We start from the raw sequence: 16,005 nt of genomic DNA on the forward strand, positions 1-16,005 counted from the left end.
TTTTTTATAGACATGGGGTTTTGCTATGTTGCCCAGACTCGTCTCGAACTCCTCGGCTCCCTTAATCTGCCCACATTGGCCTCCCAAACTGCTAGTATTACAGGCGTTAAGACACCGAGCCTGGCCAAAGGTAGTGTTCTAGATTACCAAGATTCTTCTCAGCATTAACAGTGAACTTTTTATATTGTTTTGAAATATGAAAAGTTTGCAGTTTAGGAGAAAATAAACAAGTTTGAATAAGCTGAAAACATGTGGTGCTAAAAGAGGTCTTGAAAGCATCGCCTGGGAACTGGTTAGAAATGCCGACTGCAGGATGGGTGCAGCGGCTCTGGCCTGTGATCCCAGCACTTAGGGAGGCTGAGCTGGGTGCATGGCTTGAGCCCAGGAGTTTGAGACCAGTCTGGGCAACATAGGGAGACCACCCCCTGCCCAACATCTCTACAAAAAATAAAAAACCTAGACAGGCATGGTGGCATTCACCTCTGCAGTCCCAGCTACAGAGAAGCTGAAGTGGGAGAAACTCTTGAGCCCGAAAGGTTGAGGCTGCAGTGAGCTGTGATTGCCCCACTGCACCTGGTCAAAAACAAAAAACAAAAACAAACAAACAAACAAAACACAAGAAAGGCAAATGCAGCCAGTTCCTGAAGGATCTTTGCTGATGGGTGAGATTTGGGTGGGGCAAGGTAGACTATTGTGTTATGAGTTAAATTGTGTTGCCCAAAAATTCGTATGTTGAAGTCCTAACCCCTCGAAATGTGACCTTATTTGGAAATAAGGTCTTTGCAGGTGATCAAGTAAAGATGAGGTCATTAGGGTGGACCCTAATCCAACAGGACTTGTGTTCCTATAAAAGGGAAAATTTGGACAGAGAAACACACACCATCTGAAGATGAAGGCCGTAGTTCAGGTGATGCTTCTATAAACTAAGAAACAAACCACCAGAAGCCAGAAAGAGATATGCAGCAGATTTTCCCTCTCTTTCCACAGAAAAATCATGTCTGCTAGAACCTTGATCTTGGATCTGTGGTGTCCAAAACTGAGGCGATAAATTTCTAAGCCACACAATTGATGATACTTGTTAGGGCAGCTCTAGCAAGCTAATGCATTAGGTTATCAAGAAGTAACTCAGCAGTTAGGATACTATAGTCTTACATTTTTGACTTGCCAGAGACCAGCATATTTGTACATTAATACCATTAACTTCATTCTTAGTATTAGTTCTTGACAATTTAAGCAACACAAAGCGAAATACGACAATAATAGTAGAAAGTCTGCTGAGTGTGGTGGCTGACATCACAATCCCAGTTCTCTGGGAAGCCTAGGTGGGAGGATCTTTCTGGGCCAACTGTTCAAGACCAGCCTGGCTAACATAGGCAGACCCCCAACTCCGCAAAAAATAAACATTAGCCAGACATGGTGGTGCATGCCTGTAGTCCTAGTTACTCACAAGGCTGAGGTGGGAGGATCACTTGAGCCTGGGAGTTTGAGGTTGCAGTGAGCTATGATTGCACCACTGTACTCCAAACTGAATGACAGAGGGAGATTCCATCTTTAAAAAACAAAAACAAAAACCTAGAAAGTCAAGGAACAATTCAGCATAGTGAAGAGAGAGGACCTATATTCCATAAATAAACTATTCTCCAAAGTTAACATCCTGGACCGGGTGTGGTGGTTCATGCCTGTAATCCTAACATTTGGGGAAGTTGAGGCAGGAGGATCCCTCGAGGCCAGGAGTTTGACACCAGCCTGGGTCAACACAATGAGACACCAGCTCATTAAAAAATTAGCAAGGCGTGTTGAGGCAGAGGATTCTGGGAACCCAGGAATCTGAGGCTACAGTGAGCTATGATTGTGTCACTGCACCCCAGCCTGGGCAACAGAGCAATATCCCATCTCAAAATGAAGAAAAAAGGAAGGCTTATAGATGGTAAAAGTAATGGAAAGCCACTTTTTAAAAATTAGCTTTTTGCTTTTATTTTTTTTTTCTTCTATTTCAGACAGACAGTGTGTGACACCGTAACAAAGTTTAGGGGCAGCACATCTCACACATGTGGCTGAATAGTCAGTCGTCATGCTTATAAACTACAGAATGGCCGGGCGCGGTGGCTCAACCCTGTAATCCCAGCACTTTGGGAGGCCGAGACGGGCGGATCACAAGGTCAGGAGATCGAGACCATCCTGGCTAACACGGTGAAACCCTGTCTCTACTAAAAAATACAAAAAACTAGCCGGGCGAGGTGGCCGGCGCCTGTAGTCCCAGCTACTCCGGAGGCTGAGGCGGGAGAATGGTGTAAACCCGGGAGGCGGAGCTTGCAGTGAGCTGAGATCCCGCCAATGCACTCCAGCCCGGGAGACAGAGCGAGACTCCGTCTCAAAAAAAATAAATAAATAAAAAATAAACTACAGAAGGGTCTGAATGAGTTTCTAGAGTAATTCCTAGTCTAAAGGTTTAGAGTTCTATTTTCATGACTATTTTAGGAGCTAGAAGCATTAAATGTAATTAATGGTTGTGAAGAGCTAAAGACACAGGCATAACAAAGCAAGGAGGACACAAAACCTCAGAGAGAAAATAACGTACTTTTATTTTCACATTCAATCCTATAAATATCATTGCAAAATCTGTATATTTGTTTTGGCACATAATATATTTACTAGTCATCTTAGCTTTGTGAATTTTCTGATTTGCTCTTTTTAAAAAAGATTACCGTATTTTTTCTAGAGACGGGGTCTTGCTGTGTTGCCTAGGTTGATCTTGAACTCCTAGGCTCAAGCAATCCTCCCATCTCACCTAAATAAGATACCTTGATAGGAGCTTCCAGGTTTAACTGGTTGAACCATTAACACATTTGTCTTTATTTTTTAGTTTTACTCATGTGTGGCAAAGTACTGCTGCATTACAAAGTCATATACTATTTCACTCTGTTTTGCTCCTTAGGATTAATGACCACCTTATCTAGATTTTATGCTTAAAAGGTAAATACTGCCATTAGTTACTTGGAGATCTCTTCACTTTTCCCCTTTCATCAATTATATATATATATAGAGAGAGAGAGAGCGATAGATAGTGTATGTATTGTGTATATATATATTGTGTGTGTATATATAGTGTGTGTATATATATAGATTGCGTGTGTGTGTGTGTATATATATATAGTGTATATATATATATACACACACACATTTACCACAAAAGGATATTACATTGGTAAAAGGAACATCTCATTTGGTCAATTAGCAGAATGTCTAACATAGACAAATTACTTCCACTTTAACGTGATTTTTTTTCCCCACTTCTGAGACAAATTCTATGTTGTGGGAGAAAAATAACAGGGTTGGTGAACATAAATAATACTACGTATAGTGTTTATAAGAAACTAGATGTTGTCTAACTTGAACAGCAAAATAATTACCATAAACTAGAACACTTCTAGCTAACAGATGAAAAAACAAGGGGGTAAGTGCTTATTTAAAATCCTTCAAAAAGTAAGTAGAGGGCTGGAGTTCTGACTCCAGAGCTTATATTCTTGACAGCTTGTCTAGGCTCCATAACAAACTGTCTGTGTACTTCATTTGTATAACTTTCCAATCACATAAGTTCTCTTTCTCTCTCTCTCTCTCTTTTTTTTTTTTTTACATTTTTTTGAGAAGGAGTTTCACTCTTGTCACCCAAGCTGGAGTGCAATGGTGCGATCTTGGTTTACTGCAACCTCCACCTCCCGAATTCAAGCAATTCTCCTGCCTCAGCCTCCCGAGTAGCTGGGATTACAGGCCCCGCCACCCTGCCCAGCTAATTTTTTATTTTTAGTAGAGGTCGGGTTTTATGATGTTGGCCAGGCTTGTCTTGAACTCCTGACCTCATATGATCCACCCGCCTCGGCCTCCGTGCTGGGATTAAAGACATGAGCCACTGTGTCTGGCCATAAATTCTGTATATTAAACAAAGCAGCAATGAAAATTTCCAGCAGTTTTTCCATTAGCACCAAGTAGCTGAAAGACATTGAACTAATAAGATGTTTTCTGCTATGACCTTTAGGGTCATTAAACCTAAAGTTATTCTTCTGAAGGGTAAGGAATTCCAAAAAATAATGGTCATTATCTGAATTTAAGATCCTGTATTACGGAAGCAATACAAATTATAAAATTGGCATTTAAAATGTTTGAATCATTGATAAGAATTCTTCCTACATAATCTTTCATGGGCTTTAGGAATATATGCCTAGTCAGGAAAACCAACCTCACTCGGATATGAAGTCGCTTCTTTGTGTCAGTTTACCATCCGGAGCAAAAGTGCTTGGCCACATCATTTGAGAACACTGGAAACCACGCAAAGCTTCTCTTAGTAGTATTGAGTCACAAAGATGTAGGATTTATTAGTCAGCCTTTAAAAATATCTGCAGACAACTGTATGAAAAACTTGCCACATTGTATAATCCTTAGGAGTATAGGATTTGTCCAGGAGTGGTGGCTCATGCCTGTAATTCCAGCACTTTGGGAGACCAAGGCGGGTGGATCATTTGAGGTCAGGAGTTCAAGACTAGCCTGGCCAACATGGTGATACCCCGTCTCTAGTAAAAATAAAAAAAAAAAAAATAGCCGGGCGTGGTGGTGCATGCCTGTAGTCCCAGTTACTCGGGAGGTTGAGGCAGGAGAATTGCTTGAACCTGGAGGTGGAGGTTGCAGTGAGCCGAGATCATGCCACTGCACTCCAGCTTGGGTGACAGAGCGAGACTTTGTCTCAAAAAAAAAAAGAAAAAAGAAAAAAAGAAATACAGGATTTGGTCAGACTGCCAAGGTTTCAATTCCATCTCCATCTTTTGCTAGTTCTGTAATTTTGATGGGGGCATTTAGCCCCTCTGTCTCAGTTTTCTTCTTGGTAAAAAGGGCATCCAATTGTATGTATCTTATAGGGTTGCTGTGAGAAATAAATGGGCTAATGCACATAAAATTCTTCCACAGTGTCTGGCACATAATAAGATTAGCTCAATAAATATTAGCTATAATGGAACAAATGAGAACCAATATTGTAAAACTTGCTTCTAACCAGTATAAAGATGAGCAACATTTGGCTTTGGATTATCCTAAAGAAAAAACAGTAAGCAGAAAATCATACCTTTTAAAAATATGACACCAGGAGCAATGAGTGGCTTATGCTTGTAATCTTAGCACTCTGAGAGGCTGAGACAGGTGGATTGATTAAACTCAGGAGTTTAGGAGACCAGCCTGGGTAACATAGCGAAACCCCATCTCTACAAAAAATACAAAAATTAGTCTGCCATGATGGTGTGGGCCTGCAGTCCCAGCTACTTGGGAGGCTGAGACAGGAGGATCACATGCGCCCTGGAGGTTGAGGCTGCAGTGAGCTGTAATCATGCCACTACACTCCAGCCTGGTTGACAGAGCAAGACACTGTCTGAGGGTGAGTGGGGTGGGGGGGAAAGATGAGCAACGTGTTAAGAGGACAAGTAATTATAAAACTGAGAGAAGAAACTGCATAGAGCCAAAATATATTTTCCCTGAACTTGAAAAAATGGCAACTCTTTATTTCATCAATATTTCATAACCTTTGCTTATGCTTTTTGGAGCTATCTTGGTAGGGTGATATTGAAAGTAGTAATCAGCCAGGCGAGGTGGCTCATGCCTGCAATTCCAGCACTTTGGGAGGCCGAGGCGGGTGGATCACTTGAGGTCAGGAGTTTGAGACCAGCCTGGCAAACATGGCTAAATCCCGTCTTTACTAAAAACACAAAAAAATTAGCCATGCGTGGTGGTTCGTTCCTGTAGTCCCAGCAACTTGGGAGGCTGAGGCAGGAGAATCACTTGAACCCAGGGGACAGAGGTTGCAGTGAGCCAAGATCATGCCACTGGACTCCAGCCTGGGTGTGACAGAGTGAGACTCCACCTCAAAAATAAATAAATAAATAAATAAATAAATAAATAAATAAATAAAAATAAGGCTGGGCCCAGTGGCTCACACCTGTAATCCCAGCACTTCGGGAGGCAGAGGTGGGCGGATCACCTGAGGTCAGGAGTTCAAGACCAGCCTGGACAACAAGGTGAGACCCTGTCTCTACTAAAAATACAAAATTAGCTGGGCATGGTGGTGCATGCCTGTAATCCCAGCTACTTGGGAGGCTGAGGCAGGAGAATCACTTGAACCTAGGAGGTGGAGGTTGTGGTGAGCCAAGATCATGCCATTGCACTCCAGCCTGGGCAACAAGAGCCAAACTCTGTCTCAAATAAATAAATAAATTCCTGAATCTTTTTCCATGGGAATGTGGAAAATATGGATAAAGTGGTTTATATGCTCAGTATAATTAATTAATAAGCGGAAGTATTCAATTGAATTTAGTTTGCTTCAAAAATTCAGTCACTTCTGCTTAAATAACTTTAAGGTTAAATTAAGAAGAGTTGATGCAAATGCACATATCACTTGGGGACAAAGTTGGATTTTCCTTATTAAAGAATAGGGTCTTGATGTTCTTCTCTCTCTTGCATTTAAAAATTGGAAAAAATAAGGAACAAATGTCATCAATGTATTCTTATTTCAATATTCTAAGAGAAATTAGAATATTGCTTTCAGAATTGATGTCTTGAAGCACAGTACTGTTGTTGAACATAAATAACGTATAGGTGACTATCAACCTGTTTCTCCATTCTTTAAACTGTACATAAACTGCAAGTTAAACCCAACAGTTCTATGATAATTGTTGTGAAGCACAAGGAGAGAGAATCAATGTGAGGTCAAACATTCACATTAAAATTTAAAGAATAGGTCTATTATCTGAAAGGATTCATAATGCTTCTTATAGATATATCTAAATGTGTTTTTGTACTAAGAAATATTTGAATCCTGAGTAGCTTACATATTTACATGCTTTATGGAAAAGATGTGAACCAAATGATCTAAGTTACTTTCTAGCTCTGTAACTCTGTGACGCTTCAATGGCTTTTGCAGCATATTATTAATATTAGTGAATGTTATTTAAAAAGAAATAAACTTTTTACATTCAAAGTGGATGAGTTCTAAATATATTTTCAAATGTTATTGGGACTAGCATTACTTTAACAGAAACTTGCTTTTTAAATGATTATTATATCATTCCCATTTACATTTTTCAAATGGAGATGTCGTCAATTATTCCATAAATATTCTAAATAATAATAACAGCTCTAAAAGGGATAAATAGGCCTTTAATATACATTGTTAAATAAGGATATAAAATGTCTTAGAATAACTCAATTCAGAAATTATATGATGAGTTAATGGGCTCCTATTTCCTCTTTCAGACAATATAATGACAACATGTGTTTTGTTTGTTTGTTTCCAGAGGTTATTGGGGTTACATAAGTTTTTTAGCAGTGATTTCTGAGATTCTGGTGCACCCATCACCCGAGCAGTATACCCTGCACCATATTTGTAGTCTTTTATCCCTCACTCCCTCCCACCCTTTCCCAAATCCCCAAAGTCCATTGTATCATTTCTTTTTTTTTTTTTTTTTTTTTGAGACGGAGTCATCCAGGCTGGAGTGCAGTGGTGCGATCTCAGCTCACTGCAAGCTCCACCTCCCAGTTTCACGTCATTCTCCTGCCTCAGCCTCCCGCGTCGCGGGATTAAAGGCGTCCGCCACCACGCCCGGCTATTTTTTTTTTTTTTTTTTTTTTTTTTTTTTTGTATTTTTAGTAGAGACGGGGTTTCACCATGTTGGCCAGGATGGTCTCGATCTCTTGACCTCGTGATTCACCCACCTCGCCTCCCAAAGTGCTGGATTACAGGCGTGAGCCACCGCACCCAGCCATCGTATCATTCTTTTGCCTTTGTGTCCTCATAGCTTAGCTTTCACATATCAGTGAGAACATAACAATGTTTGGTTTTCCATTCCTGAGTTACTTCACTTTGAATAATAGCCTCCAGGGCCAGGCACCTTGGCTCATGCCTGTAATCCCAGCACTTTGGGAGGCCGAAGAAGGTGGATTACCTGAGGTCGGGAGTTTGAGACCAGCCTGACCAACGTGGAGAAACCCTGTCTCTACTAAAGATACAAAATTAGCCGGGTGTGGTGGCGCATACCTGTAATACCAACTACTCAGGAGGCTGAGGCAGGAGAATCGCTTGAACTCAGGAGGTGGAGGTTGTGGTGAGCCAAGATTGTGCCATTGCACTCCAGCCTGGGCAACAATAGCAAATCTCCATCTCCAAAAACAAATAAATAAAATAAAATAAAATAAAATAAATAAAATAAAATAAAGCCTCCGGTCTCATTCAGGTCTCTGCAAATGCAGTTAATTCATTCCTTTTTATCTTGAGTAGTATTCTATCATACATATACCACAGTTCTTTATCCACTTGGTTGACGGGCATTTGGGTTAGTTCTACGATTTTGCAATTGCAGACAACATGTGTTTTTATTAAACTGTGGAAGAGTAGGAGAAGAAGGGAAGTCTAATCCAAACTCTTTACTTTTCATTAACCATTTAGGTCATTTTTAAATATTTCTTTTGTTTTTTTGAAACCACATCTCACCTTGTCACTCAGGGTGGAGTGCAGTGGTGGGATCACAGATCTTTATAACCTTGCCTTCTAGGGCTCCAGGCATCCTCTTGCCTCAGCCTCCTGAGAAGCTAAGACTACAGGCATGAGCCATCATGCCCAGCTAGTTTTTTTTTTTTTTTGTGGAGACAGGGTTTCACTATGTTGCCCAGGCTGACCTCAAACTCCTGGGCTCAAGCAAGGCTCCCACCTTGGCCTCCCAAAGTGCTGGGATTATAGGTGTGAGCTACCATGTCCACCTTTTAAATATTTCATTCAGAACTTTTATGTATCACTCTTTCAGACACTGATGATACATCAGCGAAGGAAACAAATATCCCTGCCCTTGTGACACTCACGTTCTAATAAGGGGTGACTGACAATAGACAAAATAAATAAGACAAAATATATAGTATGCTAAATCATGATAAGTGCTGTGGATAAAAAACAAAACAAATAAGGGGGTTAGAAAATGTTGGTGAGGAAGAGTGGTGAAGACTCATGCCTATAATCCTAGCTCTGCAGGAGGCCAGGACAGGAAGATTGCTCGAGGCCAGGAGTTCAAAACCAGCCTGGGCAACATGGTGAGACTCTGTCTCTGCAAAAATTTAAAAACTTGCCAGGCAGGCCTGGCTCGGTGGCTCACACCTGTAATCCCAGCACTTTGGGAGGCCGAGGTAGGTGGATCACCTGAGGTTAGGAGTTTGAGACCAGCCTGACTAACATAGTAAAACCCTATCTCTACTAAAAATACAAAAATTAGCTGAGTGTGGTGGTGCATGCCTGTAATCCCAGCTATTTGGGAGGCTGAGGCAGGAGAATTGCTTGAACCTAGGAGAAAGAGGTTGTAGTGAGCCAAGATACAGCCACTGTACTCCAGCCTGAGTGACAGAGTGAGACTCCATCTCAAAAGAAAAAAAAAATTGCCAGCAACGTGGCACACTCCTGTAACTCTAGCTACTCGAGAGGCTGAGGTGGGAGGATTAGTTGAGCCCAGGAGGTTGAGGTCACAGAGAGCTATGATTGTGCTGCTGCACTCCAGCCTAGGTGACAGAGTGAGGCTCTCTCTAAAATAAATAAATAAATAAATAGAGTGGTAAGAGAAGGCCTCATTGAGGAAGTGACATTCTAGTGAAACCTGCAAAAGGGTGAAGAGTATTCCAAGCAGAGAGAACATCAGGTGCAAAGGTCAACGTCCTTGAGGTAAAAGGTGCTTTTTAAAGAAACAGCAAGGCCCTGTGGTTGAAATGAAGTAAAGTAGGGGGTAAGTGATAGGAGACGAGGTTAGGGAGATAGGTTGGTAGGTGGTGAAACTGTGTTTGCAAAAACTGTAACAGTGAGAGAAATCTATCATAACGGACTCCATCTTGCTTCTAACCTCACAAGCTAACTGTCCTGTCCTTGCTCTTTCCTGGGCATAGTATGGGAGGAATTTAAAGTTTAACCATAAAACAAGGATGATAATAATCCCTTTCCAAAACTAACCCCCTACTTGTTTGGGGACTGAACCCATCTTTGTAAAACTAAAGCAAGGCCCCAAGGTTAGAATTTTCAGAGGACCTGAATTCTGCTAAGCTATAAGCATAGTTAAGAGATAACCAACCATTGTTCCCTAGCTTGCTTAGTGCTCAGGAGTCATGTAGCTGCAGGTCACGAGATTTGCAACTTCCCCAATTGTTCCTATAGATAATATCACTGTTATAAAACCAAGGAGTGGTCTTTGTGATTTTTTTTATTTAGTTAGTTTTTGAGACTGAGCCTCTATTGCCCAGGCTGGAGTTCAGTAGTGTGATCTCTGGTCATTACTATTGCCTCCCAGGTTCAAGCAATTCTCCTGCCTTGGCCTCCCAAGTAGCTGGGATTACAGGCATCTGCCACCACACCTGGCTAATTTTTGTATTGTCAGTAGAGATGGAGTTTCACCATGTTGGCCAGACTGGTCTCAAATTCCTGACCTCAAGTGATCTGCCCACCTTGGCCTCCCAAAGTGCTGGGATTACAGATGTGAGCCACTGCGACCCACCTGTGATATTTTTTACTGGTAAACAGACTGAGGCTACTCAGACCTGTGACTCATACCAACAAACTGACTCAACTGGTCCTGTGACCCCACCCAGAAACTGACTCAGCATACAAAGACAGTTCCTACATGCCTATGATTTCATCTCCAACCAGTCAGCAGCATCCATTCCTTAGCCTCTGCCTGCCAAATTATACTTTTAAAACCCTAACCTCAAAGCTCTCCAGGAGGTGGATTTGAAAAATCTCTCCCATCCTTTCACTTGGCTGCCTTACAATAATCAAATCTTTGCTGCAACACTACTGTCTCAGTGTATTGGCTTTTCTGTGCAGTGAGCAAGAAGAGCCCACTGGCAGCCATGGAAAGGATGTTGGCTTTTTCTCTGAATAATATGAGAAGCCATTAGAAGATTTTGACCAGAGAAATGGCCTAATTTTACTTCACAAGTATACTCTGGCTGCTGAGTAGAAAACAGAGTGAATTGGGGCAAAGAAGAAAGCAATGAGGTAAGTTAAGAATTTATTTCAATAATCCATGCAAAAGATGGAAGCTGGGACCACAATGGTAGGAGTGCTGATAGTGAGAGGTGTTTAGACTGGATGTATTTTGCAAGTAGATATCCAAAACTGAGAAGAATTTAGGCCCAGAGAGGCTGTGGCTTGGCCAATGCAGCCTGTTATTATTGGCAGAGCTGGCAATAGATTGCAGGTCTTCCACCCAATCATATCTTCCCCAATAATCTTACCTGTATAAAAGCTGACATAATTCATCCTCTGAAATCACAATGGAAAATGAAAAATATTACTTAAATGAATGTATCAGGATGCATGATTTAAAACTAAATGAAAATATTTCAAAGTCTCCTTATAGTTTATATTACTTCATCCTAAAGTTCAAACTCATTTGCCTGACATACAGGAAAGGTAAAATTTGATTTTTTTTTCCTGTTTACCAAAATGGTTAACATCGGACTTGATTCATTCACTTATTCATGTTTTTTTGGTTTTTGGCTTTCTTAAGATTGCAGTTATCACTCTGTCACCCAGACTGGAATGCAGTGGCATTACTGTGGCTTTATTCATGTATTTAAAAAATGATTCTTGAGTGCCTATTAAGGTTACAGGACCTGGATATTAGCTGCTATCGGACTCTGCTGAAACCTCACCTTGGCTTTACTCAGGCACTTTTGGTCACTTATTCCTTTGTAATCCTGTGGCACTGAAACATATCTGTCATATTATCACTTTGAATTGCATTTATTTGTTTAACTGTCTGGTTTCCTCATTAAATTAAACTAAACTGAACTATAGCAGTTTAGTTCAGGATTAAGGATTATTTATCTTTGCATTTTCAGAAGCTAGCACAGTGTCTTTCATATTGTAGGTGTTCATTGAAGAGTGATTTGATCAATTTTATTCAGAAGAATCTGTTTGGGACCACTTTCTGCTTTTTCTTTGATATCATTCTTTTCAAGGTGAGTGATCAATAAAAAAGGATCACTGGAAAGTTACAAAATTTTATTTGATTAATACCAGTCATTAGGTAAACCGTGAGACTTTGATTATTACAATCAAACATATGCCAGGAGAGCCAAAGTCTTAATAGGCAATGATTTCTTTTTTGTATCTTGTGTATTCCAGTTCCTGAATGAGCTACTAAAAATAAGTCAGTTTATTCCTTAATTTACCAAATATTTATTGAGCACTTATTGTGTTTGGATTTTCCAAACACTGTTAGTTCATGAGATGCTTTTGGTGGCGTATGGGTATTTACAATTTTTCTTTATTTTACATATATTCGAGTGTAATTCATGGAAACTTTTTCTTAGGAAAATATTATATTTTATCAAAAGTAAGTTGATTTCCTAGTCAAGCATATTGGCACATGCCTGTAGTCCCAGTTACTTGGGAGGCTGAGGTAGGAGGATTGCTTGAGCCCAGGAGTTCCAGGTTGCAGTGAGCTATGATCATATCACTACTGTTCAGCCTAGGCAACAGAGACCCCATCTCTAAAAATAAAAATAAAGAATAACAAGTAAATTGATTTGAAGAAAAATGTTACATTAGGCCAGGTGCTGTGGCTCACGCCTCTAATCTGAACACTTTGGGAGGCCGAGGTGGGCAGATCACAAGGTCAGGAGTTCGAGACCAGCCTGGCCAATATGGTGAAACCCCGTCTCTACTAAAAATACAAAAATTAGCTGGGCATGGTGGCACGTGCCTGTAGTCCCAGCTACTTGGGAGGCTGAGGCAGGAGAATTGCTTGAACTTGAGAGGAAGATTGAGCCATTGCACTCTAACCTGAGTGACAGAGCAAGACTTGGTCTCAAAAGGGGGGGGAACCTCACAAAAATTAGCTGGACGTGTTGGCAGGCGCCAGTAATACCAGCTACTCAACTGAGACAGGAGAATTGCTTGAATCTGGGAGGCAGAGGTTGCAGTGAACCAAGATCACGACACTACACTCCAGTGTGGGTGACAGAACGAGACTCCGTCTCAAAAAAAAATGTTACAGGTCGGGCGCGGTGGCTCAACCCTGTAATCCCAGCACTTTGGGAGGCCGAGACGGGTGGATCATGAGGTCAGGAGATCGAGACCATCCTGGCTAAAACGGTGAAACCCCGTCTCTACTAAAAAATACGAAAAACTAGCTGGGCGAGGTGGCCGGCGCCTGTAGTCCCAGCTACTCGGGAGGCTGAGGCAGGAGAATGGTGTGAACCCGGGAGGCGGAGCTTGCAGTGAGCGGAGATCCGGCCACTGTACTCCAGCCTGGGCGACAGAGCGAGACTCCGTCTCAAAAAAAAAAAAAAAAAAGTTACATTAATTTAAAAAAAAGGACCAAAAATAGTGAGAGGTATGTATAAATATTACAAGTTTGAGAAATAATATACCATGAATTATGCGACAGCAACTAAGGGACTTCTACCCATTCTCCCTGACCAGCCAAATGGACTGTGTAGGGGCCAAGGTAAAAGTTTCCCCTGGGCCTTCTGAAGGTTCACTGAAAATCACTGACATGAGGCAGATTAATAGGAGAAAAGGCATTCAAATTTATTTGACATGTATACAAGGGGAGAATCACAGTGATTACCCAAGTACCGAGGTTCTGAAGCTTTCATACCATCCTGGCATATGTTATGGGAGGGGGAAGAAGGGGAATTCTGTTGAGGGCATTATTATGGAGAACGAGTGGATCAGAGAACAGATTAATTTGTACATTGTCTTGTGAAAGGTTCTGTTCAGGTGTAGGTTCATTCTTGGCCTTAAAGGGAGGGAAAGAAAAAACAATTATTCCTTTAGATGGATATGGATTGTAGGCGGATAAAGGCTTAGGGAGAGGCTGTGGGGTGTGAAGTAGGGGGAAGTCTGGAGGCTTCTTCAGTTCAGCATATCAACCTGCCATATTTCGGGGTACTGTTTTCTTTCCTTCTTTTTTTTTTTTGAGACGGAGTTTCGCTCCTGTTGCCCAGGCTGGAGTGTAATGGCGCAATCTCAGCTCATCGTGACTTCCGCCTCCAGGGTTCAAGAGATTCTTCTACCTCAGCCTCTTGAGTAGCTGGGATTACAAGCATGCCCCACCACGCCCGGCTAATTTTGGGCTTCACTGCTTTTACAGTGAATAGGCAGCAAGGAGCCTTGTATCTCAAATTCTTTCTAGCATCCTGTGGCATATAAAACTCATTCACTAACATTCCAGGAGATATAATGAGAAAAAAACGAGCACTAAATGATGTCTTAGTAGTTCTCTAGGTATCTCTTTCTTATATATCAATTTCTATTTTCAATGCCCAAATAATGCTCCAAAAAACAAATGGATGGGACATGTATTTTTCATGGAATGTTTTTTCCTTGTTGAATCTACTCACAGTTTCTTTATTGACAGCCTACAGAAGAGTTTATTCACAATTAATGAGCATGCAAATCATCCAGGAAACTTCTTAAACTGCGGATTCTATATAGTAGGTCTGGGGTAAGGTCTGAGATTCTACTTTTCAAATAAGTTCCCAAGTGAAGCTTTTATCACTAATACAGGAACTACCCTTTGAGTAGCAAAGATCTAGAATAGGTTGTTCAATATGTGTTGTCTGAGGACTACCTACATCTGAATTAGCTGAGGTGCTCATTAGAATGCAGATCCTCTGTCCCTAAACTGTTTTTACAGAGCTGAAACCTGTGTACGTACCCTTTACTTCTGTGAATAAGTATTTTATATAATAGTTGCAGGTTATTTTTCCATACACTAAATTAAAAACAATGACAACTTTGCATTAAGTAGCCTGCAGTTCTGTTCTTTTCCTGGGGGCAGAAAGACATTGAGTAGATATTAGAAGAGTAGGATAAAAGGTAATAGTTGTTAGGCTTACTTGAAAATTCTGTCTGGTATGTGGATCACGGAAATGTGCATGTTAACATTTTAGGTGCTCCAACTCTTTAGAGTCTGCTAAAGAGTTGAATGGAAAAAAAAAAAAAAATCCTCAACCCTTATCCTTCAATCTTTTATCTTAGATTGTCCCCACAGTTCTCTTTTGAAACGACTCATCTTTATACTCTACTAACCCAAAATACGTCTTGCCTTAGAGTATGATGTAAGATCAACTTGAAGGCAATGAACTTCTTCCTGTTGATGTTTTTCCCTCATTTTTCTTTCTGCCTCTCTTCTGCATATTCTTCAATACCCAGCTCTGGTATCCCCCTCTCCTGATTTTCCTTAAGAATGCTAAAAAGTGTTAAAAAGTATTTAAATCAGGTGCAGGGGCTCATGCCTGTAATCCCAGCACTTCGGTAGACTGAAGAGGGAGGAAGGCTTGAGCCCAGCAGTTCAAGACCAGCCTGGGCAACATAGTGAGAACCCATCTCTACAATAACAATAAAAAATTAGCCAGGCATGGTGACTTGCCTGTGGTCCCAGCTACTTGGGAGGTGGAGGTGGGAGGATTGCTTGAGCACAGGAGTTTGAGTTTATAGTTAGCTATGATTGGGCCACTGCACTCTAGCCTGGATGACAGAGTGAGAAAAGTATTTAAAATGTTCATCAACTTTGACTCAATTTCACTTAAAGGATATATCCTTAAGAATCAATTTGACAAGTTATCATTTTATAGTTCATAAGTGTGATGACTGGGTTTTTGTGCTCTTGTGTGTGATGCACCTCCCTCAAACCTTGTCAAGATGTTGGCACATTACCCATCTGATGTTAAAAAAGAATCAATTGGACAAGGAAACAAAGATATTCAAAGTAATGTTATCTATAATACAGATTGGAAACTGTCTTTGTAGGTTCTTGAATAGGCAGTAAGCAGAATAAATTAGCGTATACCTTTCCATTAAGATATTATGCAGGCAGGCTGGATGCGGGGGCTCACACCTGTAATCCCAGCACTTTGGGAGGCCAAGGTGGCCAGATCATGAGGTCAGGAGATCGAGACCATCCTGGCTAACACAGTGAAACCCCATCTCTA

At 41.0% G+C, this 16,005-nt stretch overlaps 2 non-coding genes across 2 annotated transcripts; one reads left to right on the top strand and one right to left on the bottom strand.

Annotated features, from left to right (window-relative positions):
* Nucleotides 1-1,991: 1,991 nt before the first annotated feature.
* On the bottom strand, nucleotides 1,992-2,094 carry LOC111546220. The gene has a single exon (XR_002732697.1). It is a non-coding gene; the product is annotated as a small nucleolar RNA U13 (small nucleolar RNA).
* Nucleotides 2,095-15,636: 13,542 nt separating this feature from the next.
* LOC111546219 lies at nucleotides 15,637-15,740 on the top strand. The gene has a single exon (XR_002732696.2). It is a non-coding gene; the product is annotated as a small nucleolar RNA U13 (small nucleolar RNA).
* Nucleotides 15,741-16,005: the final 265 nt, after the last annotated feature.

Source organism: Piliocolobus tephrosceles, chromosome 11 (genome assembly GCF_002776525.5).
Source record: "Piliocolobus tephrosceles isolate RC106 chromosome 11, ASM277652v3, whole genome shotgun sequence".
Taxonomy (NCBI): Eukaryota; Metazoa; Chordata; class Mammalia; order Primates; family Cercopithecidae; genus Piliocolobus; species Piliocolobus tephrosceles.